Source organism: Muntiacus reevesi, chromosome 6 (assembly GCF_963930625.1).
Source record: "Muntiacus reevesi chromosome 6, mMunRee1.1, whole genome shotgun sequence".
NCBI lineage: Eukaryota > Metazoa > Chordata > Mammalia > Artiodactyla > Cervidae > Muntiacus > Muntiacus reevesi.
This window is the reverse complement of record NC_089254.1, coordinates 84,202,519-84,226,965: the sequence shown is the minus strand read 5'-3', so window position 1 is coordinate 84,226,965 and position 24,447 is coordinate 84,202,519. Positions and strand designations below refer to the sequence as shown.

Genomic DNA, 24,447 nt, shown 5'->3' with positions numbered 1-24,447 from the left:
ATAGCCACCGTGTTTTACAGCATACACATGGAACTTAATCATCTTATATAACTTCTTTTAAAGACATGCCCCCAGGCTGCCTTAACTCAAGATAGCCATTCCTTCTATGAGGTCTCTCACTTGAAAAAAGAAACACTCTGAATAAGTCACAGTGACTAACCCTAAAATAAATAAATAAATAAAATAGAAAACTAAGATCATGGCGTTTGGTCCCATCACTTCATGGCAAATATATGGGGACACAGTGGAAACAGTGAGAGACTTTATTTTTGGGGGCTCCAAAATCACTGCAGATAGTGACTGAAGCCATGAAATTAAGAGATGCTGCTCTCTGGAAGAAAAGTTATGGCCAACCTAGACAGCATATTAAAAAACAGAGATATTACTTTGCCAACAAAGGTCCATCTAGTCAAAGCTGTGGTTTTTTCAGTAGTCATGTATGGATGTGAGAGTTGGACTCTAAAGAAAGCTGAGTGCTGAAGAATTGGTTCTTTTGAGCTGTGGTGTTAGAGAAGACTCTTGAGAGTCCCTTGGACTGCAAGGAGATCCAACCAGTCAATCCTAAAGGAAATCAGTCCTGAATATTCATTGGAAAGACTGATACTGAAGCTGAAACTCCAATACTTTGGCCACCTAATGCAAAGAACGGTCTCATTTGAAAAGACCCTGATGCTGGGAAAGATTGAAGGCGGGAGGAGAAGGGGCCAACAGAGGATGAGATGGTTTGATGGCATCATGGACTCAATGGACATGAGTTTGGGTAAACTCCGGAAGTTGGTGATGGACAGGGAGGTCTGTCGTGCTGCAGTCCATGGGGTTGCAAAGAGTCGGACACGACTAAGCAATTGAACTGAACTGAACCCTAAAATAAGATGCATAGTGTTCTTTTTCTCTGGATGTGATACTTTAGAGTGGGTACAGGAAGTTCTACAAATTGACAGATAATTATAGTGAGAGAAGAGAAGGGAAGGAACCCAGCTTATAATCACTTGTTCAGTAGATATTCATCAAAACCCAACTAGGTGTCAATATATAGTCCTATGGTGGGAAACATGTTGGTATATTTGGGGAATATTAAGGGAGATTTGTCTTAGAGCAATGAAAAATGGGAGAAGATAGTAGGAGATAAGATGTGACAGTTGGCCAAGATCAGATTAGGAGGTGGTAAGCAGTTGGGTTTTATGTGATGCCTCGACCTTGGAAGCTTTTGAGTAGAGGACTGACAATACCTGATTTATTTTTCACAAGCTTTGTCTGCCTGCTCCATGGAAAGTGCAATTTGGGAGGGCAGGCAGAGAAGCAAGCTGACGAGTGGGAAGACTATCACACTTGTTGAGGTGAGAGTTAATGATAACATGCCAGGATGGTAGAGGGGAGGCAGCAGATATGCTTGGAGTGAGGAAATATTTTGATGTATATAAGTTGACGATTTGTGCTGTAGATTTATTGCCAGGGAGACAGAGAATTCAAAGATAACTTCTGGGTTTTCAGACTTCACATGTGAATCAGTTCAGAAAAGACTCGAATAAGCAGGCTCTAGAGGGTGATGAAGGCTGCTGCTTCAGGAAGATGCTTAATAGACACTCAAGGGAGATGATGAGTAAGTTATCAGATCTATGATCCTGGGATTCAGGGAGTGGTCAGGGCTGGATATACATATTTGATTATCATTAGCAAAGAGATGGTATTAGCATGTGGGGTCTGGATGAAGTCACATGAAAGAATGTTGATAGAAGAGAAGATGGAACTCTGGACTTAGTCATGGGACACTCTAATATTTGGAGGTAGGAAGAAGAAAATCTGTAAGCAAAGAAGCCTGAGAAGGAGAGGCTGCAGAAGAAAATGGGGATGGTAAATGTCAAAAACGAAAATATATCCGATGCTGCTCACAGGTTGAGAAAGATGAAGATGGAGAGGTGACCTCTGGGTAGGGCAAGATGGAGGTGCCGATAAACTGACTGCAGTGTGTTGAGTAAATAGTAAGAAGTGAGGAGACTTAAACACTTGTTTCAACTGGTTTTAGCTATAAAGAAGGCAGTGGGCAGAAACAGGGAAAATTCATCCATTCTGACAGGAGGGAAGGTGGAATTGAAGGGTAAGAATGCAGGTAGAGGCTGACTTGATTTTGAAAATAAGAAGTTGTTATTTTTTCATATTACAAGAAAAAATGGAAAGTAATTGTTCTTTTTTTTTCCAAAAGCATCCATCCCCATATTTGTTGCTTGATGAAAAGTTAGATCAAAGAAGAATGAAGGCTGCAATGGGACTTCTGAATACTCACTTGGTGTAAATTTGTTTTCATGCTTCATGTTTATACACCAGTTGTTTAAAACCAATCACCTTAGATTTTAGGAAAGCTTTCCAGTCAATTCTATGTTGAAAAGTAAATAATACAACAACATTTAAAATGTTTTAAGTTGCTGTTTGGCATCAACATGAAATATAATTGTTCGTTGATTACTATCTTCTGTCCCACAGGTCTCTCAAGAAGCATAAAAAATACAACAGTGGAACATTCAGTGATAACAGGTGATTATACAAATGATTATTCTTCTGAACTGTTATGCAGTTAGCATAAATAAATAAACAAAATCCAGCTTGCTCCAGTCAGTCTCCTCAGATTGCCATATTCAGAATTTTAATGCTGTGTTTACCTCTGCTTTGCTGAGTAACAGTGAACTAGCAATTGAGCTATTCTATGCCCATTCAAATATATAAAACAAAGGACCACTATTTTAAGAGCTTGATGTCCTCTTAATGAAGCGGTATCAATATATTTTTTCTACTTTTTGTATCACAGTAAAATAGATAGAACACAAAATTTATAATGCTAACCAATTTTATTTATTTATTTTTATTTTTTGTGTGTGTGTCTTCCCTTTCCTCATCTTTTTTTTTTCATTTTTTCTTTTTTTTTTAATTTTTCAGTGGGTTTTGTCATACATTGATATGAATCAGCCATAGAGTTACACGAATTTTAAAAGAGCACTTAAGTAGTATTAAATATATTCATATTGTTGTGTAACTCTCAACACCATCCACATCCAGAACTCTTTTCATGAAATATGGAATGTTTCCTGAATTTGTATGACATCACTGAGCAGGTGGCATGCTAATCTTCTCTGTATTGTTCCAATATTAGTGTACGCACTGCTGCAGTAAGCACGGACACACATTTTAATGAAAACACCTATTTACATAAAGGAGTAAAAAGTATAGAGACGGTGACTCTGAAAGACAAGCAAGATTCATTTGATGATGATTGTAAGACTAAGGGCTTTGATCAAGTCTATAATGTATTGACACATGGAAAGTGACCAAAATACTTTCTGATTCTACACACAGGGATGGAATAATCATCGCTGCATTCTCCCGATTTATCTAGTTAAAAAGGAAACAATTGAAAAATGACTCAAATCTAGGTTGAGTTCTTACTATATGCCAGACACTATGCTAAATCATGCACAATGCATTTCCAGCTTACTTCAAAAAGAAAATGTCTTATTTTCATTTAAAGACAGTAAGACTAAGATTCAGAAATGGTAGTATAATTAACTACATGGTCTCACAACCAGTAAGATGTGGGTAAAACATACAGCTCTGGGTTAGCTTCCCCACACAGCCCTTGCTCTTAATCTCTGTGATCTGTTGTCTAAAGGTGACCACATCTGCCCCCAATTTTTTCAGTTTATGGCCTCTGACAGCCTCCCCAAACACACCCTGTTCTGTGAACATATCCTGTTCTTATGAATGCATCCTTCTTGCTTGTGCAAACATTTATATGCTGAACAATGCTACTTACCTCATCCAAGTTTTGTGTTGAACTCTCACAATTATTTCTAAATGTTTGCAAGCAAACATTTTCTTGATAGCTACAGTCAAGATTTGTGGTTTGAGAGGATGGGGAAAGATTTCATCAGTATTCTTTGGTGCAGTTTCTGTGTATTCAGGCTTACAATTTGCTGACTTCTGGAACGATGGTTTGAAATTAGAACATCTCTGGAAATAAAGCTGCTGTGCCAGAAGACATCACATAGAATTTCATTGCAGCTCTGATGTACAAATATTCCTGCGTCTCCAATCTGATCCCAACACTTGTATGCCCTAAGTGCCTGCCTGCACGCATGTGTGCTCAGTTGAGCCTGAGTCTTTTCAACCCTACGGACTGTAGCCCACCAGGCTTCTCTGTCCATGGGATTTTCCAGTGGGGTGCCATCCAGAATTGGCCTTAGTGGACTTTCATTCACTATCGAATTCAGGAAGCCTTTAAATATGTGTTAGCTGTTGGTGAGCTTTCTGCTTGTTTTGTTTAGACTCTGTTTGTGGGATCTCCTCACCCTGAGCTCCCATTCCTGCTACCCACCAGGGAGGCTCTACTGTGGCAAGGGCATGGCTTCTGGAAGACACCCCTAACCCAGGTTTGATGTTGACTCCTTCACTTTTTGCATCTAATACACAATGATGTTCAACTCTTTTTTTTTTTTTTTTTTTTAATTTCTAAGAGTACAGACATAATTTTAGATTTTCCTGTGATCCAGTAGAGATTTATACAGTTGAGAAATGCTTCGTGTTTGTTGGGGAAGGGGTAGAGGAGATTGGTAAAGGGCTTTAATCTTGTTTTTTTTTTTTTTGAGATATTTTTTTGTTGTGGACTATTTTTAAAGTCTTAATTGAATTTGTTACAATATTGCTTCTGTTTTACATTTTGGTTTTTGGCTGCAAGGCATGTGGGATCTCAGCTCCCTGACCAGGAATTGAACCTGCACCCCCTTCAATGGAAGGCAAAATCTTAACCAGTGAAGGGAAGTCCCTGGGGGAATTTAATCTTATGCCAACAAATTTATGTGACAAAATAAGTGGATCTGGGTGCGTTTCATGTTCTCTCTTGCTTCCTTCCTTACCACACTCCTTCTCTTTTCTTCCCTGAGATTTCTACCCCAGCAGAACCTGATCAGCCAGAGACAGTACCCCACAGTTCAGGTTAGATGCATGTGGGCAGGAGGGCAGGAGGATGGAAGAATGGCTTTCCTAATTCCTTTCCTTTAACTCCCATCTTTTCACACTGGGTTCTGTGCTGTTGGAAAACATGCCTCAACACTGAGGCCCCCTTAGACAAATTTACTGTTTCAGAAGCCAGACTGGCTTTTCTCTTGATTTACAATTTTGTAAATTCTGACAGAACTGTTTTTTTATTTATTTAATAAAATGTGGTACATACATACCATAAAGTATGATTTGGCCTTAAGACAGAAGGAAATTCTGCAATATGCAACCACATGGATGAATCTTGAGGATATGATGCTAAGTGAAATAAGCCAATCACAGAAAGGCAAATGCTGCATAAATCCACTTGCATAAAGTAAATCAGAAACCAACACAATCTTTTAAAGCAACTATCTTCCAATTAAAAATACATAAATTAAAAAATAAAGTTAAGTCAAGTTCATAGAACCAAAGAGTAGAATGGTGGGACTGGAGGGAGGAGGAAATGAGGAGTTACTGCAAAAAAGTTTCAGCAATGCAAGAAGAATGGTTCTAGAGCTCTGCGGTACAGCGTAGCATCTGTAGTCAGCAATGCTGTATTATACATTCAAAACGGCTTCCCTGTTGGCTCAGCGGCAAAGAATCTGTCTGCAATGCAGGAGACACAGGTTCAATCCCTGGGCTGGGAAGATCCCCTGGAGAAGGAAATGGCAACCCACTCCAGCATTCTTGCCTGGGAAACCCCATGGACAGAAGAACCTGGAGGGCTACTGTCCATAAGGTCACGGAAGAGTTGGACATGATTTAGCAACTAAACAACAATAACAACACACTCATAAATTTGCTAAGAGGCTAGATTTCATGTTGTATTCTTGCCACAATAAAGAAAATTAAATAACAACAACAACAACAAAAATAGCTGCTTTTTAAAATCTAGATTTCCAGTGCTGAAGGCTAGACTGCTTTTGAGTGGTGCTTAAACTTTCCAAATGCATCTGGTCTCTCTAATCTAGCAATTTTTCACACCCAGAAAGTAATTTAACTGTGAGGAGCTGAAGAGCTGACTTTCTAGTGCTTGGTGAACTCTTTTAAATTATGTTACCCAGAAAAAATTTCTGACTAAGTATCATAAGCAAAACACATCTTAAATCTGGGCTATTGCTTAAATGAATAAACTTTTGAATGCTTAAAGATATGATATTTCTCAAGTTATCATTTAGGAGATGAACTACTACTTTGAATTTTCTCCCCCTAACTTTCAGTTTATTTTCAATTGCCAAATATAATTCTTGATAAAGCAGACAATATTTCTTCAACATGAGCAATTCTTAATGTCTTCAGTTTATAATTTTGTTGCCTCAATTTTAATTGTAATTTGTGTTTTCTGAGCCAGAATAGTTTAAAATGAGCACAAAAGTATCCATTGTTTAGTGTCCTACAAAATGAATATGCCTGAGTTGCAGTCATTAAGAGCCTTACATGGGTCAGTTTTTGTTATTGTCTTCCCTCTTCCCTCCAATCCGGCTTTATTTTTTAGCATGAGTGAGCTAAGAAGAAGCAACTATTATTTGACCAATTTACTTAAATAGAAAATGAGTGACTATGTGTCTCCTAGAAAGATGGCTGGATGTGTTTTTAAATTCTGAATGCTACAACTAAATTTAGCCAAAGTGCATTGCTTTTTGAATGCTTCCAAAATGGAACACTGTGCTTTGATTGTTGCTTTGGGAGTCTCACTAAGACTCTAAAAGGTCAAAGGAGTAAAGACTGAAGCAAAATACTTCATTTACAACACACACAGCATAATCAAAATGTAGAAATCAGCTACATATGTGATGCAGTTTTCTTCCAGGGTATTTGTATAGTAGAGCCCTGTTTTTGTGGTTAGCTGATATGTCTAAATGGTTACATTTATTTGACCAAATGTCTACAGTGTTGTTACTAGTGGAGAAACATTTCAGATTGCCAAATGTTTGTTTCATAAATTAATTTCTGAACAGAGGGTGATGTTGGAATCAGATATTTTCCCCATAAAGTGAGATGGCTATCCCCATAGCAGACAGGTTTTTACTTTCTTAAGAGACAGACATTTTTATAAGACTTCTGCTCTAACACACACTTTAAAAATTTCATGAGGGGAGGAGAGAATGTGATGACTTTGGCCCCTGGAAAGTTGCCCGTGAAGGACGACATCAGATTTTGACAAAGAATACAAACTAACTTAAAACTCAGTTTTCCCAGAAGAGTCTGCTCTAGCTTGAAATTCAGTTTTCTCAGGTACATTTCAGTAATTTGTTTCTGTCATATAATAAGGAGATTATTTTCATGTGAATGTGAAGATATCCTATAGAGGAATCAGTGGGAGTGTTCCTTTAATTTGAATTTAGCCTTTCCTCTAGCATATTAAGAGGATAGAATAATTTTTAAATATCTTGCTACTTGGTTTTCCACATTCTAGATTTTAGCTATTATTTTCTTTGGCTCCTGAATATCTCAAAAATTATATTGAAGTAACCTCATAACTTTCCTTTTTGTGTCCATAACTGATTGCTTTAGTATTTAATATTCTTATAAGGGTTAAGAAATACCATAGTCCAGGCACTTGTCCAGCTGCTAGCAGCTCATCATTGCATGTGCGCTCAGTCACTTCAGTTGTGTCTGACTCTTGGCGATCCTATGGACTATAGCCTGACAGGCTCCTCTCTCCATGGTATTCTCCAGGCAAGAATACCGTAGAGGGTTGCCATGCCCCTCTCCAGGGGATTTTCTGAACCCAGGGATTGAACCAGCATCTCCTGAGTCTCCTGCATTGCAGGCAGATTTTTTACCCACTGAGCCACTTGGGAAGCTCACGCAAATTCCATCAATGAAATACAAATAAAAATCTCTGCCTACATGGGCCTTTCATTTCTGTATATGTATTTATACTTAAGTTTATCTTTTCTAGCTCCCACCCCCCAAGCTTCAGGAAAAATTTCCAAACTTTTCACCAATTTTACAATTTTAAAGATTGTAACCTTTTGGAAAAAATGACTATAGATTACTTTCAATCTGAGGATACAATGTTCCTGGCACTCTTTGGAGCTGAGAACTAAATCCATGTTATTTACAAAAAGGTCAATGTTTCTAAAATTGTGTCCTTTGGACCACTACTGTCAGGATCCCTTTTAGGTGGTGGTCACAGTCCCTGAGACCCACCTCATAGCTCCTGATTCAGGGTATCAGGGTGAGCATCAGGAATCTACATTTTAAAGAAGCAGTCTAAGTGATCCCTACACATGCTGACAACTAAAAATTAAGTACTAATTTAGACAAAGAGCTGAAGAAAGTGAATCTTAAATTAGAAAATGACCATAAGCAAATGTACGAAAAGGACTGACCTTGTGTATTCTCAGTATTTAACATGGTGGAAAGGGCAACGAAAGTTGTCTTTCAGAAACAACTGGCCCCAGAATTTCTCCTAGGCAGAAGACTGTTTCTTGTTAAGGCAAACTTTGATTCTGCTTGGAGAGAGAACATAAGCCAAGGAGAATAAATGTCACTGAGGCACAAACAGAAAACAAAATTGAAACAAGATTGGAGGGGGGAGACTGAAGAGAGGAACAGAGAACCACACCTCTCGGGGGAAGGCTGGCAACTGGTGGAAATGGCCTAGCAGATGTCTAAGACAAGTTTTAGGCACCTGTGTGCTTGTGATATCAGCTCTTTTCTTTCTTCTCAAATACTCAGTTATGGCTGTTACACACACAAAAGCCTGATGTGAGTGGTTTTGTGGGAAACAAATTAAATCAGTGGAGGGCTGCATCAAGGTTAAAGAGGAGCAGTGAGGATGAAGGAAACCTAACCACCAGAAAATGGAAAGAAGATGGAGGATTAAGAAGGGAGAAATCAGAGTCAGAGAGCTTCGAGAGATGGCGGGAGATTTTCATAAATTCAGAGGAAGACAACTGTCTTCCAATTGAATGAGCAGTTTGAGGTTCAAGCTAATCTTATATAGATCTTGAAGGGAAGGATGACCAAGTGGACATTTGGCATTATGGTTAGGTTACCATTTTATGTGGTTATGCCTTATCTTTTGGACTAGATTTTGAGTTTCTAGTTAAGAGTATTCTTGTCTTCTTTTTTCTTTTTATTATTAATCACTTTTCTGCATGGTATATTTTATACACTGTAGGCTGCCACATATTTATTGAAATGTTTTTTGCTATAGAGTGAGAAATGTAGTGGATTGTGAATAAAAAGTGTCCTAGATTTAAGATCTTTCCTTTATTCCCTTGTGGACCTTTTAAGTTCTGGGCCCTTAAGTCTTACAGACACTTTTAGAAAATAACTTGTCTATGTCTTTATTTCTAGAGTGTCTGAGTTATTTGATATTTACCATTTCAGTGGAATGAAATGCCATTTCTTGAAAATAACATCTATAAACTATATTTTTCTATGAAAATATATGATAGTTTAATTTCCTGAAGTTAGTTTAATTTCCAAGCAAGTATTTCAGATCTTATATGTGCTCTGAAGCCTTATGACTATTTTAACTTTGTGACTTAAAAATTTGTGGCTAAGCTCATTAAATTTTTAATGCTGGAAGTACATTTATTTTCCTATGAGGATTCTAAATATTTAGAATAATTATACTTGGCATCTAGAATTTTGTTGGAAAAGGCATTAAAAGCTACTACTTGCATTTCTTATGGGTTAAAAAAAAAAATCAAAGCACAAACAAGTGGGTAAAGTACAGAATGCTATTTTATCTTTCGAATTCTGGTCATAACTCTAATAGTGATTTCTGTGCAATGAGAAATTCCCTTTAAATCTTTTTCATCTGCAAGAAAGTTTTTGTGTTGACTTTATATATATTAGTGTAAGTCTTTACAACAAGGACTTGAAATAAGTTACAGTCATCCCTCAGCATCCCCAATAGCTTGATCCTTGGATCCCTAGAGATGTTATAATCAGCAGATGCTCAAGTTCCTTATAGAAAATGACACAGTGTCTCTGTATAACCCATGCACATCCTCCTACATAATTTTATCATCTTTAGACTACTTACAATACATAATGCAATGTAAATGCTATGTAAATAATTGTAAATACAATGTAAATGCTATGTAAATAGTTGCTGAGCAAGCAGCAAATTCAAGTTTTGCTTTTTTGGAACTTTTTGGATTTTTTTTCCCTGAATATTATTGGTCTATATTTGGTTGAACTGAAGGATGTGGAAATGGTTGACACCAAGGATCAACTGTATATGCATATAAGTTAGTGCGAATATATTTATCTTGTGCTTTTATAGTCAACCATTTTGCATGGCAGGGAATATCATTTCCATTTGATACACAAGTGTGGCAGACAGCCTTTAGGCTTGCCTCTGATGAATCACAATTCTCTCTTGATTATTTGAGTGTGGGCTGGACCTAGTGACTCATTTCTAAACAACAGAATATGGCAAAGGTGATGGGATATCACTTTCAAGATCAGGTTACAAAGAAAAGGTAGCTGCCATTTTCCTTTCCTCTCTTCGTGTCTCACAGGTTGTCTCTGAAGGAAAACAGCTGCTGTGTTGTGAGGCGCCCTGCGGCAAGGGTCATATGATAAGAAACTAACATCTCCAGTCAATGGCCAATGAGGACCTAAGGTCTGCCAATGGCCATATAGGTGGTTTTGGAAGTATCCTCAGCAGAACCTTGATTTAACTACGTCTATGCTTTGATTGAGCTTCCCAGGTGTTGCTAGTAGTAAAGAACCCGCGTGCCAATGCAGGAGATGTAAGAAACATGGGTTTGATCCCTGAGTCAGGAAGATCCCCTGGAGAAGGGCATGGCAACCCACTCCAGCATTCTGGCCTGCAGAATCTCATGGACAGAGGACCCTGGCAGGCTACAATCCATGGGGTTGCAAAGAGTTGGACACAACTGAAGCAACTTAGCATGTACACAGGCACACTTTGATTACAGCCTTAAGAGATAATCTGAGCCAGACCAGCAAAGCTGCATTTGAATTCCTGACCCAGAGAAAAATAGATAATGAATATTCATCTTGTAAGTGGCTACATTTTTGGGGTAAATTATCGTCTTAGTCTGTTCAGGCTGCAATAACTTAGTACCACAAGCTAGGTAGCTTGTAAACAACAAAACTTTATTTTTCACAGTATTGGAGGCTGGTAGGCTCCAAGATCTAGGTGGCAGAAGATCTGGTATATGATGAGATTCACTTCCTGGTCTACAAGGCATCTTCTTATTGTGTCCTCACATGGTGAAAGGGACAAGAGAGCTCTCTGGGGCCTCCTTCATTAGGGCGCTAATCCCACTCACGAGGGCTCAGCCCTTACAACCCAGTCACTTCCCAAAGACCTCGCTTCCTCATACTGTCACCCTTGGGCTTTAGGACTTCAACACATGAGTTTGGACAGACACAAACAATTTAGGATATAACACTTGTTATACAGCAATAGATAACTAATAATGCATGAGCACTGAAGAATTGATGCTTTTGAACTGTGGTGTTGCAGAAGACTCTTGAGAGTCCCTCGAGCTGCAAGGAGATCCACCCTGTCCATCCTAAAGGAAACCAGTCTGAATGTTCATTGGAAGGATGGATGTTGAAGCTGAGACTCCAATACTTTGGCCACCTGATGCGAAGAACCAACTCATTTGAAAAGACCCTGGTGCTGGGAAAGATTGAAGGTGGGAGGAGAAGGGGATGACAGAGGATGAGATGGTTGAATGGCATCACCGACTCAATGGACATGAGTTTGAGTAAACTCTGGGAGTTGGTGATGGACAGGGAGGCCTGGCGTGCTGCAGTCCACGGGGTCGCAAAGAGTGACACAACTGAGCAACTGGACTGAACTGAATTTATGAAGAAACTGAGTCCCCAAAAGGTCATCTGATTTGAACAGGGAATCATGTAAAGAATTGAAAATTTAAAGGTTTTTGGACCATTTGGTCAGAGAAGTACTCTCTGAGAAGGTGGTATTGAAGATACCTAAATGAAGTGAGGCACGTGGACCTTTGGGGAATAAGCGTGTAGGCAGAGAGATTGGCAAGCGCAAATGTCCTGTCATGAGAACACTGGATCAGCATCAAGACCAATGTAGAGGGACCAACCTGGTGGTTCAGGGGTTAAGACGTCACCTTCCAGCAGAGGGTGTGTGGGTTCAATCCCTGGCTGGGGAGCTAAGATCACACACACCTCACAGCTAAAAAACCAAAACGGAAGCAATATAGTAACAAATTCAGTGAAGACTTAAAAAATGGTTCACATAAAAAATTAAAAAAAAAAAATGTAGCTAGAAGAGCAAACTAGAGAAAGATGTAAGGATGAAGTCAAAGAGATAGAGGCCAAATTATGCAGAGCTTCCTAGCCACGGTAAGGACTTTGAATTGTGTTCTAAATCTAATTGGGAAGACATTAGGATATTTTAAACAGAGAAGTGGTATGATTTGATGCACTTTTTAATATTTGTGGAGAATGGAAAAGAGTAACAACGGGATAAGTAAAGGCTCAGTAAAAAGATTTACCAAAGTGTGTGGCTTGCCTAGATGAGTGGTAATGATGGCCTGGGCTAGAGGTAGGAGTGAAATGGTAGTAAATGGTAGAATGAGTGCTTGGAAATTGAAGTCATTTTCATTTCTGGTTGCTTCTATTGACATTTTGTCAAAGAGCATGCACTTTTGGAAGGGAGGTTTAATTATGGCCAGAGTGCCATCTAGGTTTTTGATCACTGGAACGTAACAATTTTGAAATTATGGTTGTGTTCTGCTTTAACCAAATTCAAGGAGCAGTCTTGACTGAGGGCACTCAGGCTTTAGAGAAAGCCTTCGAGTCAAGGTATGTCTAAAGGCATAATCCAAGTGAGACTTCCTTTTAGATTTTGAGTAGATGACCACAATTGTTGAAAAGAGTCAAACATTTCTTTGCTTTTGCCCTACACAAACTGAAGCTGGTTTTTGTTTTCTGCTCATTATCCTTTTGACCAAACTTCTTGGGAGATCTCAGAGAACTCTCCGAACATTTCACTTTTTATAATTGCTCTTTTTCTAAGATCACACACACACACACACGGAGAAGTAACACAAATTATATTTGATTTTGTTGTGTATGAGAACACACATTCTTAAATAATATGGGCAGACTGTCTAAGTTTGGATGTTGGTTGAGATTCCCAGGGAGCTGAACACTGGCACTTTTATTTTGAAATGTCCTATTGCTGCCTAATCAGCGTTAACCTCCCATTTTCTCCTCAAAGGTGAACTGGAGTCTTTCATTCTTTACATCTATCCCTCTAGGGGGCCTAGAGTTGAACACGGTTCAGGAGAGCTCTTTGTGTACTTGATTTCTTCACAAGCTTTGTTTTGGAGAAAAAAAGTAAATGCTTATCTGGTAATTTTGAGTCTTTTCATCTTAAAGCAAGAAATTATATGGTAAAATTTCAGTAAGCAACACTGATAAATATTTCCCTTTTGTTAAGTGTAACTGACTTTTTTCAGATTTCAGAAATAAGGTCTAATATGTATTCAGTATAAACGACATGAAACATTAATTTGTCTGTGAGGTATGATTCAGATTTAAAGTAAAACATTTAAAACCCACAGATCAAATTCCTCAATAATAAGTACATGTAACTATGGATTTTAAAATAAATATATTTTTGAGAATGAAATGAATGATATTTGAGAAGTTACTGATTATTTATGCAAGGTATTGTTTATATTAAATGTTTTATGCTATAGAAAGCAAAATAAGTCAAAGACACATATTATATGATAGAGCTTCCTTGATGGCTCAAACGGTAAAGAATCTGCCTGCAATGCAGGAGACCTGGGTTCAATCCCTGGCTCAGGAAGATCCCCTGGTGAAGGAATTGGCAACCCACTCCAGTGCTCTTGCCTAGAGAATTCCATGGACAGAGAAGCCTGGCAGACTAAAGTTCATGGGATCAAAAAGAGCCAGATATGACTGAGTGACTAACTTTCACTTTTCACTGTCTGATGTCACTTATATGTGAAATCCCCAAAATACAAACAAACAAACAAACAAACAAACAAAAAAAACTAGTGGATAAAACAGAATTGCAGCAGACTAGCAGATACAGAAACAGGCCAGTGGTTACCAGGGGGTGAGGAAGGTGCAATATAGGGATGAGGAAGTGGGAGGTCCAAACTGTTGGGTGTAAGATAAGCTACAAGGATATATTGTGTAACAGGGAATACAACTGATATTTGTAGTAACTGTAAATGGAAATTAATCTCTAAAAATTACATTAGGGACTTCCTTGGTGGTCCAGTGGTTAAGAATCTGCCTTGCTATGTAGGGGATGTGGGTTCAATCCCTGGTCAAGGAAGTCAGATCTTATATGCCACGGGGAAGTTAAGTCGATGAGCCACAACTACTGAAGCCCGCGTGCCACAACTAGACAGTCTGCACTGTAACGAAAGATGCTGCATGACGAAATGAAATCCCATGTGCTGCAACTAATACCCAAAGCAGCCAAATAAATAAGTACTAAGAAAATAAAAATTATATTAAAATGCAGTTGGTAGCTCTGCTGGTAAAGACTCCACCTGAAATGCAGAAGACCCCGGTTTGGTTCCTGGGTCAGGAAGATCCCCTAGAGAAGGGGTAGGCTACCAACTCCAATATTCCTGGGCTTCCCTTGTGGCTCAGAGGGTAAAGAATCCGTCTGCAATGCAGGAGACCTGGGTTTTATCCCTGGGTTGGGAGGATCCTCTGGAGGAGGGCATGGCAATCCACTCCAGTATTCTTGCCTGGAGAATCCCCATGGACAGAGGAGCCTGGCAGGCTACAGTCCGTGGAGTCACAAAGAGTCAGACATGCCTGGGTGACTAAGCACAGGATCTCTCACCCTATTCACCATTCCTTGATTGTCTACTATATTTAACCCACCCCAAGTGACATATGGTCCTGCAAGCAGTTGGCTCAATCTATGGAATAGGCATTTAACACACAAAAAAATATTATTTTCCTTCTCTCAGATTTGAGAAACATTATATCATGATGAAAACTGGAACAATTCCAGCCTCAGAAGTGTCCTCTAGAATTCCCAAATGTCACAAATTTCCACTTCAGAGTAGAGGTATCATAATTTATAGACTTTTAGGGAATAAAAAAGGATTAACCACTAGGTTGGATGTTAATAGGATGATGTATATTATTTGTGTTTTTCCTCATTATATAAAAGCAAAGTTTTTTCACTACATTAGCATAGTTAATTTATTATTTTCAAACTAGTGCCTAAACTTCTGGAACACAAAATTTATGGGTTCTTGGAAACCTCTGAATTGCCTAAAGTCAATGGTGGTTCTTCCCATCTGTCATCTTAATGTGTGGTATGTCTCCCAGATGCATTAAAACACAAAGATACACACTAAACTTCTTTGCGTTCCCATTGGCACCAAGGCAATGGGAAGAGTAGTCATAAAGGAATTCTTTATTCCATAAAGGAATTTCTTTACAAGAAAACTCCAAAACTGGAAGCCCTGATTTAAAATAAACTTGAATGTCACTCAACTTTGCCAACCAACTCTTTCAGACTGCAAATGACACATTTATTTTTACAGCTATTTAGATAATGATGGAAGAAGGTTTAATTACTTGTTTTCTAAAGTAGCACCCAATGTCAGCTCCATGAGTTTGATGACTGCTTATAAAATGATCTGTTTGCATCTGTTTTCTGTTGAAATTATTAAAATCAGAACTGATAAAAAATATGTTAATATTCAGCATACACTTGGCTTTGGTCATATTCTGAGAGAAAATTATATTTTGATCCAGAATTATGGCACTCAAAGTTATTGAGAATGAATTAATTTCTGGCTTCCATATCTCTTTCCATGAAAAAAGAGTGATGGGAAAATTGGGTAAGTAGCTTTAGAGTTTTATGTTGTCTCATGTTGGAATTGAACCTAGTTTAGCCTGGGGAGAATCCAAATCATAGCTGAAAGGAGACCAAGTTTGTAGTCGAAAAGCACTACTACAAACAGCAAGTCCAAAGACCGAGGCAAGCTCAAGAAGAGAGGGCTGGGGCAGTGAGAGATGAAGTCAGAAAGCTGGAGAAAAAGAAAGTTAGAATGTAGCTTAAGGAATTAGTCCAGTACAGAAGCTTATGACTTCCTGGTGGCTCAGACAGTAAAGCGTCTGCCTACAGTGTGGGAGACCTGGGTTCAATCCCTGGGTTGGGAAGATCCCCTGGAGAAGGAAATGGCAACCCACTCCAGTACTCCTGCCTGGAAAATCCCATGGATGGAGGAGCCTGATAGGCTACAGTCCGTGGGGCCACACAGAGTCGGACAAGACTGAGTGACTTCACACTAAGGAATTAGTCCCCTACAGAGGTTTATGACTAAGGTCAACCATTTTCAGACAGTGGCAGCATTATTCTGCAGCAATGGTGCACATCAAAGTAAGAATGAGGATTTACGGGAACTGTAAAAGCAAGACAGAAACCTCCACTATCTCCACTCCTTACCCATAATTGTTGTAGCTCCTTCACTATTTATTTTGTGTACAGTATAGTTAAAAATTTGAGTGTCAGGCTAGCTGAAACACCAGGTTTCCCTGACTCTGTCCTAGTCAATGGCTACCTTTTTGTATATTTAGAATAACATCCCTTTTTACTCTCCAGAGTTTCCCAGTTTGGATGACAAACTTTATGGTCATCCTAGTGAAGGACAAACATGAGTGCTTTAATGCTTTTTGGATTACATGATTATTATTTGACTAACAAAGTCTCTTGAAATCCATGTAGGAAAAGGCTTGTTTGTTTGATCATTCTAGAAAGGGATGAGAGATATTCCTGGAGAATTTTTAAAAAAGATAAATTTGGTTCTTATGTGTTCAGGACATCAGAGATCCACAGACTATGAGGATAAGTTTAAGAAAATTGATATAAAGTTAAATTACTTAGTTCCATTTCATTAGACTTTTCTCCCTGAAGTTCAAATATTTTGTTTTGTTTGGAACATAGTCTTCTATTTCTCTATTTTGCTTGACTCTGTGTTGGTGTCCATGCATTAGATAGACAGCCCTTCTCCCCATCTTGAAGCAGGGGCCCCATATAGGAGATGGGCCACATGTAGGAGATGAGCCTCATCCTTCAACCCTGTCCTGGCTCTCTCAAACTTTTGCAATCATTCAAGTAGCCGATTTTTAGTAGCTCCCTGTAGTTGAGGGTTTTTCTAGAATCATCCTGTGTCCCAAAGAGAAGGATCTCTGGCAGGAGGGAGATTCAGGCAGATTGGCAGCCTGACCCTCAGGCAGCAGTTTTGAAAATATGCAAATGTATACAGTCCTGTGGTACCCCAAGCTTAAGCCCCACAGGCCACCAGAGTGAGATCTAGAGGTGTCTTCTGGGTGTCAGCTGCAAAAACCAGGGCAGAAGATATACTTTAAAACTCCCCTCTAGGAGATACTGGTGATCAGGCACACGCAGAGGGAGAGTATAAAGATGGGACGCATCCGCCAGGCTGAGGCCAGGCCGAGGCTACAGACCTGAGCTGCCAGGAAGGAGAGAGAAAACTGTGGCGCCAACGAAAGCTGGGAAAGACGCCGCCTGCCAGCGGGAGCTGAGGAGAGGTAGAGTGTATAAATGGCATGTGCAAGGAAAAGGGCGGGGGAGGGAGGGACCAAAGAAAAAAGAAGAGAGTTTAGTTGTTTTTTTTTTTTTTTCTTTTAAAGATGGCTAGAACAAGGCTCAGGAGATGGCGCCACCAGCCATCAGGTCCAGATATGAGCTGAATTAGATACCTGCCCCTCCTGCCAACAGCTTCAAGGTGAGCAAATGAGTTTCATTCACAGAAAACTTGGGACTTCATCCGCTGCCTTTGAGCTCAGCCCTGCAGCAGCTGAGTCAGAGGGCTGGAGCCCTTTAGACGGTTAAAACGGTCTCAACCTTGTGGGTCTTGTGGACTGAATCCGGGGGATTTTCCAAGATAGATGCTTCGAGGGCTTGTCTGTCAGGGGCAGGCCTTAAAACTTGGGGTTCCCCATGCAGGCGGGGGGCGTCAAACCCTGTACTCCTCAGGGAGAAGCTCTGGGGGTTGAGTTCCATTCTTGTTGGGCATCGCTCTGCCCTTGGTGGGGTTTACGGGGTGACGTGTCCTAGTCTCCCCAACCTGCTTCCGCGTGGGACTTAGTTCTCTCATTCAGCTGATGCAAAGCAGCCCCTCGGTTATTAGGTTTATTTCAGAGGAAGTTGTTTCATATTAGTTGCGGATTCAGTGTGCTGTGGAAGGAGGTGAGCCCAGAACCCTCCTCTGTCTTGTCTTGACCTAGAACTCTTTGATATAAAGAGATACGGACAAGCCTGGTAATTTTCAAAGGTTTAACGGAATCTTAGGGTCACATAAAACGTAGCGCAGGTGATAAATGAATCCTTAATTGAGATGAATAAGGAATGGTAAAGTTAATATTAGAGTGGGGCCCTTTATTTTATGTAAGATATTTTTTATTCAAGAGCTATTAATGTCAAAAATGGTTAGAATTAGATCTTGAAAAAGGAGAATTCTTTAGGCTTAAAGGTAAATAGGAAAATAAAATATTCATGGGGATTTGCATTTGAAAATTGAAATAAATTTATCACTTCTCATTTTATTATTCAGTGTGGTGTCGTGTTCTAGGGGATGTTAAGACCTTTCTCATGAGCATGTGTAAACTTATTCAACTGAAGGGGACCTTCATGTGGGGACCCTGACAAGAGAGGCATATGGGAGTGACTTGATTACTTGGGTGTTTAGTAATTACTGTGGTCTGTTGTGATCATTTCTGTAATTAGAATGAAAGCTGGTTAGTAAAGTGAAAGAAAGTGAAAGTGAAGTTGCTCAGTCGTGTCTGGCTCTTTGCGTCCCCATGAACTGTAGCCTACTACACTCTTTGTCCTTGGGATTTTGCAGGCAAGAGTACTGGAGTGGGTTGCCATTTCCTTCTCCAGAGGATCTTCTCAACCCAGGGATAGAACCTGGGTCTCCCTGCATTGTAGGCAGACACTTTACCATCTGAGCCACCAGGGAAGTCCTAAGTGAAACTAATTTGGAAGGAATTTATTAAAAGTTTGTGCATGAGTAAGTGTTAAACATCTAAGTTGATGTTTTCATGAAAAATATGTGAGATGATTTTTTCCACAAATAACTTAAGACTCTTGTCCTTAGCTCTCTCCAGTTTCTTCTCAGTATCAAGATATAGTGGTTCAGACACCCTCTTCCACTTCCTATTCAGCTCACTACACTCTGGCTTTGTGCCTGTTACTTGACAGATACTTAGAAACAGCTCTCATAGTCATTATGACCTGAAGTCATATATTGGACTTCTCGATTACATTTGACCTAGGGATCATTTTCTCCTTGAAATTCTATGCTTCCTGTGTGTCCTAACACCAGCCTCTCCTAGTTCTCTATGACCAGTTCTAGTATAAATATGTGCTGCATTTTACAATGGAAGTAGGAGCAAGCAACTGATAATTCTGGCTTGTTCTTTTTCCCTCTCTTGTTAATTTTAGTAGTTGGGTCAAGACACCTCAGGATCACAAACAAGAAAGCATTTCCTAACCAAAGTGAATATCTAAATGTTATCTATTATCTATTTATAGATCTAAATATCTATTTGTTATTTTCATTCACTTTATGTAGTAGTTATACATAATATAATATTTCATTTGATAAAAGATTGCTACTGACCTTGAAAGAGTTGCTGTCAACTCCCTGTCTTTACTTGAGTTCCAGCTCCTGTCTTATCTTGGTCACTGTATTTTGACTTTCCTCCTATGTGGTTGTTCATACAACAAAAATGGAAAAGTCCGGCATGTTCTTTTGTGTGGATGCCATACCCAATCCACCACTGTCTCCTGTTATGCTAGTGGTATTGGTTGTATCCTATTGCCTTTCGTATCGACGTTCTGCTTAAAGAGTAGTTTTTTCACTCGAAGGGGAATATTCCTCTTGAAACTGTGACACCCCGATTCAGTCGACACTAGCGAATTGGTTTCTGTGTGAGGCTAGCTCTTCTATGCCCCAAATGGTAACCTTCCCTTGGATGATCACAATGTCTTAGATGACACCTGTACCTTTGGGTGTTTAGTGAACTCCTATGCTCTTTTCAAGAACTCTAGGGATTATTTATCCAGTGGGGGATAAATATGAGGGAGATGATTCTGTATCCCTCTTTAAGAGTCATCTTGAGTGAGATATTTGTCCACTATTTATCACCAGCTTTAAGGAAACATCCTGCTATCCAGGAGTTAGAACAGTCTTCGCAAATGAAAATAAATCTTCAGGACAGAGACTGGACACAATCAGATGCTCCTTCCATGATGGCTCCTGAACAAAAATTTATGTATGAAATTTTTATTGTCTTTATTTATAGACAAGGAACTTCACTGAGAGATTATGATCTTCCCAAGGTTATTTACCTGATACTTGCATACCTGAGACCCAGCTCAGGAGATGTGAATTCACCTTCTGCCTACATTTCCTCCAAATTGTGTAATTTTATTGTAGTAATAAATTTTTTGAAGTTATGTCTAAATCTTAAAAGAATTACCTCCAATTTTAAACATTTCTGACATTTTAATATTCTTTAATTGGACTTAGTTCAATATAAGCAAATCTATAAACTAGAAACTCTGTATTTCAAATCTGTTAAAGTGAAAAATGAAGTAAAATCAGTTCAATTACTTTATCTGGGGATCTCCAGCTAAGGAAGCATAAGCCCATATAATAAATCCCTCCAGGAGTTTGGGAATTTAGTTCAATATCCATGGTTAAATTATTATATTATTTCCTGGATGTGTCTTTGATTTTTTGAATATTAAATTAAACCACTAATAAATTACATTAAATCTGGGGAGGCAATTAGAAGAAAATAAATATAGATTAATAGAAGTTTTATGATGAATAAATGAGGAAAAGGAATTAGACTTGAAGACAACAGAAAGGAGTAATACCAAGTATCTATGAATAAATAAAGGTAGATCCTAGGGAGAACATGGGGTCAATTTCATGAGTACTCATCTTAAAATAAGGTATTAATCAACTTAAAAATCTAGACAGAAAAATAATTTATTCAACTTTTGATATGAAAGCCTCATCATTTTAAGAATGGTTGAGTGACAGAATAAGCTTTTAGAGAAGAGGATGGAATCTTATAATGTAAAATCCTTGAAGTCAGGCTAACAGATGGGTTAATACTGATGACATCAATCCTATAATGCAGGAGAGTGGCTTAACTGACTTGCTGGGGAACATTACTGATTCAAATTATGCTCATCTGCTTAGAAATAATACTTTGAGAGATTCTGAGCATCTGGAAATATAGTTTTGCTTTTTCAAATTATTCAAAATAAAAGATATTGCCAGAAGCTCAAGTCACTCAGTCAATGGATGGAAAAATCTTCATTCTGCTTTTGAAAAAATTTCTCATACTAGTATATGTACTTTAATTTAATTTTCAGTAAGTTATAGAGACTTCTGCAATATCATTTTAATTTTTGTGTCTTATGCATACCAGCTAAAGGATGGTTTTCCTATTTGTTATTATTATTATTTTTTTCTTGGCCACAGTTCCCTAATTCTTACGTGAGATACCTATTTTAAAGAAACATCAGAAACATGTTTGCAAAATAGAGATATACCTTTCCTGATGCAAAAGACAAGTTCTTGAAAGAATGCATGTAAACTCAGTTCTGGCTTAAAATTCCTTCTTGGCTAGCATTTTCTCACATTTCCACCAAAATATGAAATCAAAGAAGTTGAAAGAAAATAAAGTTTTGTAGATTCGACTTTGGTCATGTAGTTAAAGAGTACACAAACAAACCAATAGTTTAAAACTTATAAGAATGCTGTAAAAGTATTAAAAAAAACACTCATATATTCTTTTTTAAAAAATTAGTTGTGTGTTTCACTGTATTAGACATTGTCAGTTTTACAAATGGTTGTACCATTTTACACCCAGCTAGCAATATAAGTGTGTTTTATTTGTGCCACATTTTTACTGGCATTAGGTATTGTAGTCTTTTAAATTTTAGTTTATTGTGGTTTTAATTTGCATTTTGCTAATAAGTAAGCTTTAGGCAACTTTCCATTGCTTATTGTCCATTTGATTATCTTCTAAAGTCACTGTTTAAATCTTTCTTCCATTAAAAATACTTTAGTCTTGTATTAATATATTTGTAGGAGTTCTTCATATCATTTAAATGAGTTCTTTGACAGATACCTATATTGTTTATATTTTCTCCTTGTCTTTGGTTTGCCTTTACATTTTCTTTTTTTTTAGTTTTTATTTTATATTATAGTATAGTTGATTAACAATTCTGTATTAGTCTCAAGTGTGCAGCAAAGTGCTTCAGTTATATTTATACATGTATCTATTCTTTTTTGAATTCTTTTCCCAGTTATTACAGAATATTGAGCGAAGTTCTTTGTGCCATAAAATAGGTCCTTGTTGGTTATCTGTTTAAAATATAGCAGTGTGTACATGTCAATCCCCAACTCCTTTTGTCCAGAGACCCAATTCAGCTTTCTTCAGTTGTTTCAGTTTTATCCTTTTTAGCCAAAGAATCCAGTCTAGGATTGTGTGTTCTACCTGGTTATGCCTTTTCAGTCTCTTTTCTTGAAAAACGACTGTTCCCCCCTTGTTTTCATATCTTGACATAAATTTTAAGATTATAGATCAGTGTTCTCTTTATTATCCTTCACTTCGGGCTTGTCTAATGCTTCCTCATGATTAGACACAGATTACATATTTTTGTTGGTGTCACAGAAGTGATGCTGCTTTCTTTCCATTGCATCTTTACAGGTAGCATAACAATGTTGGTTGTCATTCCTGGTGGTTATATTTTTATCACTAGATTAAGGTGGTTTATCTTCCAGGTTTTTCTGCTGTGAAGATGCTTCTTTTCCACCATGTAATTATGAAGATTTTGCATGGAGAAGATATTTTGAAATACATGAAAGTCTTATTTCTTATCCTTTTTCCACCCACTAGTTTTAACATCCATAGATATTTTATGCATGAGTTAATTATTGCTGTGATAGTGATTACAAATGGCAATTTTCTGGTTTCATCATTACTTCTATATTATTAGTTGGCATTCTACTGTACGGTAGGGATTTTTCTTCCTTTTTATTTATTCATTTATTGATTGATCTTTTATGTGAACATACAGATTTCTGTTTTTGTGTTTTATGTTTTACATAATTCTAAAATAAAATCAAAATTTTAAATAACTAAAAATAGAAAACAAAATGAAGCACATTAATCTAGACTTGTACCCTGTGGTAGGTAACATGAACATAGGGGCTGTTTCAAGTGACTTTAAAATGGACTAATGTGACTATGCAATCCTTGTATGATATCTTAAAGTCTAAAAGAACATCTCCCCCCAATACTTTAATAGTTGTGTTGTGGATGGCAGTATTGGTGGTTGTGATGGCTCTTGCGTATGTAATATGGAATAAAGCCAACAAGTCATTGTTTCCAGCTCTGTCCTCTGAATGGTCTGAGGGCAACAGCAATGAGCATTCCAAATATTTCCCATTAAAATAAATCAGGGCTCCTTGGAGAATTAGTAATTCTAAGACTGAGGCAAGACATATCCATTATGAATTTTGAACAACTTGTCACGTCAGAAGGCAAGAATGACTACTAGGGTCATATCCAAAGGACTCAGAAGCCATTAGGACTCCAGCTCCTAGAAAATAGCAAAGCAGGCAGCAGAAATATAGAGATGGGGAGGTGAAGCCAAAGGACGCATGATCCTCTGGGAAGTTTAGTTCCAATATGTTAATTATTCTCCCGAGGAGTAGAACCCGAAGAATCTCCATAGGTGAGAAATTGTGTACTTCACTGGGTTTGAACACTGGGGATTAGATAGTGAAATTAAAAAGATACACTAACACATTTCATTAGAGCATACCAAATGAACTGCATGTTTTACACACTGGAAACTGGGTTAGGTGCTGTCCTAGCAATGATGGGGCTTCCCAGGTGGCCGAGTGGTAAAGAATCTGCCTGTCAATGCAGGAGACGCAGAAGACGCAGGTTGGATCCCTGGGTTGAGAAGATCCCCTGGAGGAGGAATTGGCAACCCACTCCAGTATTCTTGCCTGGGAGAATCCTGTGGACCAAGGAACCTGTGGGCTGCAGGCTGTGGGTGTGCAAAGACTCAGACACAACTGAGCAACTAAACAACAATAACAGCTGTCCCATTATATCCTATTTTCCATATCATTGTAAGTCGGAGAGGATTCCACACTTTTATTAATGTCAACAGTTATATACATAATGTGTACATCATATCCATATGTTTTTATGTAAAATATGTATACCAGGAAAAATGGAAAAGAGAACAATTGTGACATAAAGAAAAAAACAAGATAAGAGACAAAGTTATGGACAAGATGAATGGACAAAAATGCATGTCATATAGTCCTATACAACAACAAGTAGGAATAA

The 24,447-nt window shown here is 38.3% G+C and overlaps 1 long non-coding RNA gene and 1 other non-coding gene across 3 annotated transcripts in view; one reads left to right on the top strand and one right to left on the bottom strand.

Moving 5' to 3' along the window:
• Positions 1-24,447, top strand: part of LOC136171112 (uncharacterized) — a 1,397,893-nt gene that overhangs the window by 254,920 nt on the left and 1,118,526 nt on the right. The gene's annotated exons all lie outside the window — the stretch shown is intronic.
• Positions 3,060-3,166, bottom strand: LOC136171261 (U6 spliceosomal RNA). Its single transcript, XR_010663808.1, has one exon. It is a non-coding gene; the product is annotated as a U6 spliceosomal RNA (small nuclear RNA).